Source organism: Macrobrachium nipponense, chromosome 7, assembly GCF_015104395.2.
Source record: "Macrobrachium nipponense isolate FS-2020 chromosome 7, ASM1510439v2, whole genome shotgun sequence".
Lineage (NCBI taxonomy): Eukaryota > Metazoa > Arthropoda > Malacostraca > Decapoda > Palaemonidae > Macrobrachium > Macrobrachium nipponense.
In genome coordinates this window covers 13,663,930-13,669,929 of record NC_061109.1, presented here as the reverse complement: position 1 = coordinate 13,669,929, position 6,000 = coordinate 13,663,930, and the positions used below count along the sequence as shown (strand labels likewise).

General features: G+C 44.3%; 1 protein-coding gene across 1 annotated transcript in view; it reads left to right on the top strand.

Moving 5' to 3' along the window:
• Positions 1–947: 947 nt before the first annotated feature.
• LOC135217539 (crossover junction endonuclease EME1-like) overlaps positions 948–6,000 on the top strand; it is a 161,507-nt gene continuing 156,454 nt past the window's right edge. The window contains exon 1 of the mRNA XM_064253506.1: positions 948–1,094. The gene's annotated coding sequence lies outside the window, so the exon portion shown is untranslated. The remainder of the gene's footprint in view (positions 1,095–6,000) is intronic.

Sequence of the window (6,000 nt, the reverse complement as noted above, 5' to 3'; positions counted from 1 at the left end):
AGTAAGTGCTTCCTCAGGAACTGGAAGTATGATAGGCAGACGAGATAACTGGTCATTCATCCTCCTCCTCTTCTACCTCGCTTTCAGAAGATGTGTCTACTGCATATTTTGATATCCCCAGTTCAGCAGGTGTCCATCCCTCGTCCTCATCCGCACTTAAGTCCTTTGTTTTGCTCTTATTATTTAGTCCAACAATATCAGGATATTTAAAAAACGACTTTTCTTCTTAATGTCATATTCATTACATGCACGTTATAAAAATAAAAATATAAAAGTAGTAAAAATAAAATAATAAAAATAAAATGATATAAAAGAAGATAAAATTATAATACTCATAAAACCATGTATGCGAAAATCGCTTTTTTTACTTTGGGGCTGTGCCTGAAATGAAATGTATGGGAATGCAAGATGGGTACACTACACTTGTTTTCCATTTCAGGAGAAAATTTTATCAACGACACCAATATGTTTAATTTACGTAAGAGAGTATTAAAAACAAAATATTTCATTGCGGGGAATTAGTTTCCGACAGCTTCCTTCCATCTAGCCCTATCATTCACATATCTTTTATATATATATATATATATATATAAATACTATATCATATATATTATATATTATATATATATATGTATATATATACATATATATATATATATATATATATATATATATATATTATGTTATATATATATATATATATATACTAAGGTATCTGCAGGCTTGAATTTTTTCAAGTCATTAATGCTCCCTGTGAGCTTGTTCCATATTGAGTAGTGGGTTCATCTGAATAATAATTATATATATAATAATATACTCTCTCTCTCTCTCTCTCTCTCTCTCTCTCTCTCTCTCTCTCTCTCAAGATGTGAATTGTATATATAGTAAAACGCGCCCTGAACCGCGGTTAAGCGGTGACTCAAACATGTAAACAAAGAGGCGTCCCAATAGACAACAACTTTCCGACTCACTTTAGCGGGATCTTCGTTGTTGATGTGAATCACCTCTGCTTTTCTTCAATGAAATGGTGAGACTTGAAGCATGCCGGCGTGAAATCTTTGGGTGAAAATACGGCATTTCTTAAAAGACTGAAAGTAAGTAGGATAGGGTTTTTGAAACTTGATTATAATATGATTTTTGTATTTGGGCGTAGGGTCCCATGGCTTTCGCAAAGCAATGGTGTTTCGTGTCTTTTAGATATAAAGGAAACTTCATGAAACATCTAGGATATGTGTGTTTTGTTTACAGCAGAGGACTGTTAGCATACTTTAAATAATTGAGATAGTTTATACTAGGCTAAATAGATAGCTAGTAGCCTAGTTTACTATGTAAAACAGAAGATGGCATAGGCTAATAGGCTAGATAGCTATAGTAGCCCTACTTACCAAGAGACCCTCTGGTCCCTACAGTTTAGTTGGCCAAGACTATCGTCTGCTAGAAAATTGGTGAACGAATACAAACAAGATGGCGCGACATGATGGTGGCCGGATGGAAGATTATAGGTACTTTGGTAAAAACTTTATAAAGCTAGCGTGTATGTTTTGGCCTGATTTTTGAAAATGTGCAGTAAAGATTATACAAAAGCCTATAAAAACAGTAATTTTTCGTAAACGGTAAGGGGGGCCCTTTTGGGTGAAACCTTTTTGGGGTTTTTGGGTGGGGGGAAACAAAGACGATGACAATTAACACATGGAAATCCATGAAATAGCTCTGTGGCTGACCCCCTACTCTACATAGAAGCTGACCCCCTACACTACATAGAGAAGGCTTACATTACTGTAGACTTCGCGGACATTCCTATGGATCTAGCCTAGGATATTGCTTACCCTACACCACATAGATGCTGACCCCCTATACTACATAGAGAAGGCTACATTTCGGTAGTCTACATGAATATTCCTAAGGACAATCCACCGCTGCCTAGGATATTGCTTGCCTACCTGAGAAACAATATTCATTATTGACACACTGACCCCCGTGTCTGCAGGGTAACGTCGCTTTTTTAACGATCATTTTCATACATTCACTTCCCTGTCAGATATATACTTAGCTATAGACTCCGTCGTCCCAGACAGAAATTCAAATTTCGCGGCACACACTACAGGTAGGTCAGGTGATCCCGCCGCCTGCCGCTGGGTGGCCAGGAATAGGAACTTATTACTGTTTTAAGCCAGATTTTTCTCTGTCGCAGTACTAGTAACATCGTTGCTAGTTCCTACTGACTTGAATTTCGATTTTCATTACGCCGTTGATCTTTTGGACTGCTATTTGGTGACGTATTGGATCCTTGGTTTGGCATACGCTATTGTGGACTGTTTTTTGGATTTGGATTTGGAATTTCTCATAATGTCTGACCTGTCGATTTCGTTCAGAGTGTGTGTGAATGAGAATTGTTTTGTGAGACTGCCGAAAGCTTCGGTGGATCCTCACACCACTTGTAAAAATTGTAGAGGGAATGTATGCTCTCAATTGAATACATGTGATGAGTGCAAGGATTTGAATGAGGAGGAATGGAAGTTGCTTAATTCCTACCTAAGAAAGTTGGAGAGAGATAGGGCTAGAAAAGCCTCTTCCAAGAGTGTAAGTAGGTCGGTCTCTAACGAGCCAGTTAGCGGACTATTGCCTATTGCTAACCCTATTGTTTCCTCCCATACAGCTTTACCTTCCCGATTATCGGACTCGGCAAGCTCAACATCTGAAATTGTGAGTCTGAAAGCTTCGCTTAAGCATATGGAACAAAAAATTAAAGAACTGGAAGGTAAGTGCAGTGAAAGTGTTCCCAGTGAAGTGGAGGGTGCGTCTGATCGGCTCTGTCTCGCTCCCAGGCCTAGACCTCTTTCAAGCTCCCAAGACCAGTGGAGAAGAAATGTCGAAAGCCGCAGGGAGGTTTCAGAGAATCCCCACCGGTCAGGCGTCCCCTCTCGGCAGATCCTGTAGTTACGTCCCGGGCTGCCAAGGATAGTCGTTGGAAAGACATCTTGAAACAGTGTTTTTTCTTCGTCTGATTCCTCATCTAAAAAAGGATGGAGTTCAGATAGATTGTCGAGACCTTCGAAGAGATCTTGGAAGTCTCCTTCATTTTACTCAAGCCCTGAAGAATTTCCGGAAGAATATCCTCCGGAAAAGAGGAGGAAGGAGGTATATTCAGAAGCTCCTTCTCCTGCATCGGAAATTGGAAAGAGAGACGTAGCTACGAAGATCTTCGCTAGTAGGAGTTCTTAAATCTGATCCTCCTAGAAGAAGGATAGATTTCTCCCGATCAAAAGATCCCGTCCTTTAGAACTATCTGAGAGCTCGGACGAGGTGCCTGCCAGAAGCCTGGCGCCAGCCAGACGTCAGGCTACTGTCAAAGCACAAAACGCCGTCAAGGCGACATGATATATATAGGGAACTTCCTACTAGAAAGAAAGCACATGAGATGTCCGAATCGAGGAGTAAATTTGGAACTCCCGAAATCGGACGAACTCCTGAAATGAGGCGCAAAGAGCCTGAAGCGCCTGAAGTGAGGCGCAAAGTAACTGAAGATCCTGGAACTCTTTTGGCGAGGCGAAAAGCGCCTGGAGCGCCTGAATGAGGCGTAAAGCTCCTCAAGTAATAGAAATGAGGCGCCTGAAAAGCCTGAAGTGGCTGAAAGGAAATATTTAACTCCTGGAGAGCCTAGAGTGCTTGAAATGAACGTAGAGCGCCTGGAGAGCCTGGAGCGCCTGGAGCGCCTCAAAGGAAAAGCAAAGCGCCTAGAGAGCCTGAGGCGCCTGAAAGAAGAAGCAAAGCGCCTAAAGATCCTGATGGGCTGCCTGAAACGAGGCGCAAAGCGCCTGAAGAGCCGGAAGCGTCCGAATGGAGGCGCAAGGCGGCCCTGGAAAAGCCTGAAGCTGCTGAAACAAGACGTAAAGCGTTCTAGAGCATCTGAAAGCAGCGCAAGGATTTGTATAATCCAGAATACAATTTGGATGAGTTATCGGAGTTTGAAGCGGACTTGGAGGCTCCTCTTTGGGATTTTTCTCAAGATCAATTTCCCCTGACAGGGTCTCTAGGTGTCACACAGGCGATTGTAGCCCCTGTCGGGAAGGAATTGATCATGAAAAAAGGGAACGACATTTAAGGACTTCTCCTGGTAGGGACGAAAGTTGTCGCACAGGCGACCGTCGTCCTTGTCAGGAGGGCCTTAGTGTAAAAGAACAACATCGGCCTTCTCCTGGCAGGGACTCAAGATGTCGCACAGGCGACCGTAGCCCTTGTCAGGTTGCAGCCGGTGTTGCTACAAGCCCTTTACATTCCCGAGAGAGGAGTCCTCCGGTCGCACACTCTTCTCCGAATAAAACTCAACCGGAATTGGAGGATGTTTCGGACTCTGAAGAAAACAAGGGGGCAGGTCTTACTGATTATAAGATATTAGCAGCCCTCTTGTTAAAAGAATTTGGAGAGTCTCTGAGTCCTGCTGCCCCTCCTTCACCTCGGTCTTTATTTTCGAGTACGAAGGCTGCGAAGTCTTCCTCTTTCTTGAAGATGCAACCGAGCCCATTTCAAATGAGAGGGCTTTGCAGTCGGTCGGAAATTGGCTTAAAACCAAGGAGGAGGCGGGGAAGACTGTGTTTACCTGTCCCCCTTCCAGGCTATCAGGGAAGAGAGGGATTTGGTATAGCACAGGAGAATCTATGGGACTTTCTCTTCCCTCATCTGCTGAAGCGGACTTCTCGACCTTGGTGGATTCGGCAAGGAGGCATGCACTTCCATCGGCCAAAACAAGCTGGACAATGTCTGAAATGGACCATCTCCTCAAGGGAATATTCCATGTCTTGGAAGTTTTTAACTTCTAGATTGGTCCCTTGGGCTTTGGCCAACAAGACGCAAGACCCTCAGTTTTTGGAACCAGAAGTCTTGCATAGTGTTTTGGCATGCATGGACAAGGCAGTGCAGGACGGATCGGCTGAAGTGGCATCCTTGTTCGGGACAGGAGTATTAAAGAAGAGGGCTGTCTTTGGTTCATTTCTTACCAAAGCAGTCTCTCCAGTACAGAGGGCTTCTCTTTTATACGCCCCTCTGTCTAAACAGCTGTTTCCTTCTCCAGTTGGTAAATAAGGACATTTCCCATACGCTTACTGAGAAGGCAACACAGGATTTGCTGGTACATTCTGCTAAGAAGCCTAGACCAGCTGCTTCTGTCTCGAAGAGGGAGCCAAGACCTGCCCAACAGCCCTTTCGAGGTAGAGCTTTTAGCCGAGCCCCAAGGAAGAGAGGAGGAGAGAAAAGAGGAAGATCTTCCATTAGAGTTCCAAAGAAGAACGCAAAATGAGATTCCAGTCCTCCAATCACCAGTAGGGGCCAGACTTCTGGGATTCTCGGAAGCATGGGCTTCAATGAAGCAAGATTCTTGGTCCCTGCAAGTGCTGAGGAAAGGATACCTCATCCCCTTCAAGAACAGACCTCCATTGACGACGACTCCGAGAGAGCTGTCAGCGAGATACAAAGACCCTGTAAAGAGAGAGATCCTTCTTGGGTTGGTGCAGCAAATGTTGGAGAAGGAGCCATCGAGGTAGTACAGGATCCGCACTCCCGAGGTTTTTACAATCGCTATTTTTGGTGCCGAAAGCCTCGGGGGGTGGGAGGCCGGTCCCTGGACGTGAGTGCATTGAATCGCTTCGTGGAGAAGACAAAGTTCTCCATGGAGACTCCAACTCGGTTCTCTCTGCTCTCCGTCCAGGAGATTGGATGGTCTCCCTCGACCTGCAAGATGCATACTTTCACGTCCCCCTGCATCATTCGTCGAAGAAATATCTTCGATTCATGGTGCAGGTAAGGATTTATCAGTTCAGGCTTTGTGTTTCGGCCTCTCGACGGCTCCTCAGGTGTTTACAGCGTTGATGAGAAACGTAGCAAGATGGCTACATCTGAAGGGGGTGAGGATATCTCTTTACCTAGACGATTGGCTTATAAAGAGCGCAGACAAGACAAAAGTGCTTGGAGGACTTGGAGATAGCTCTTCAATTGACCAGATCTCTC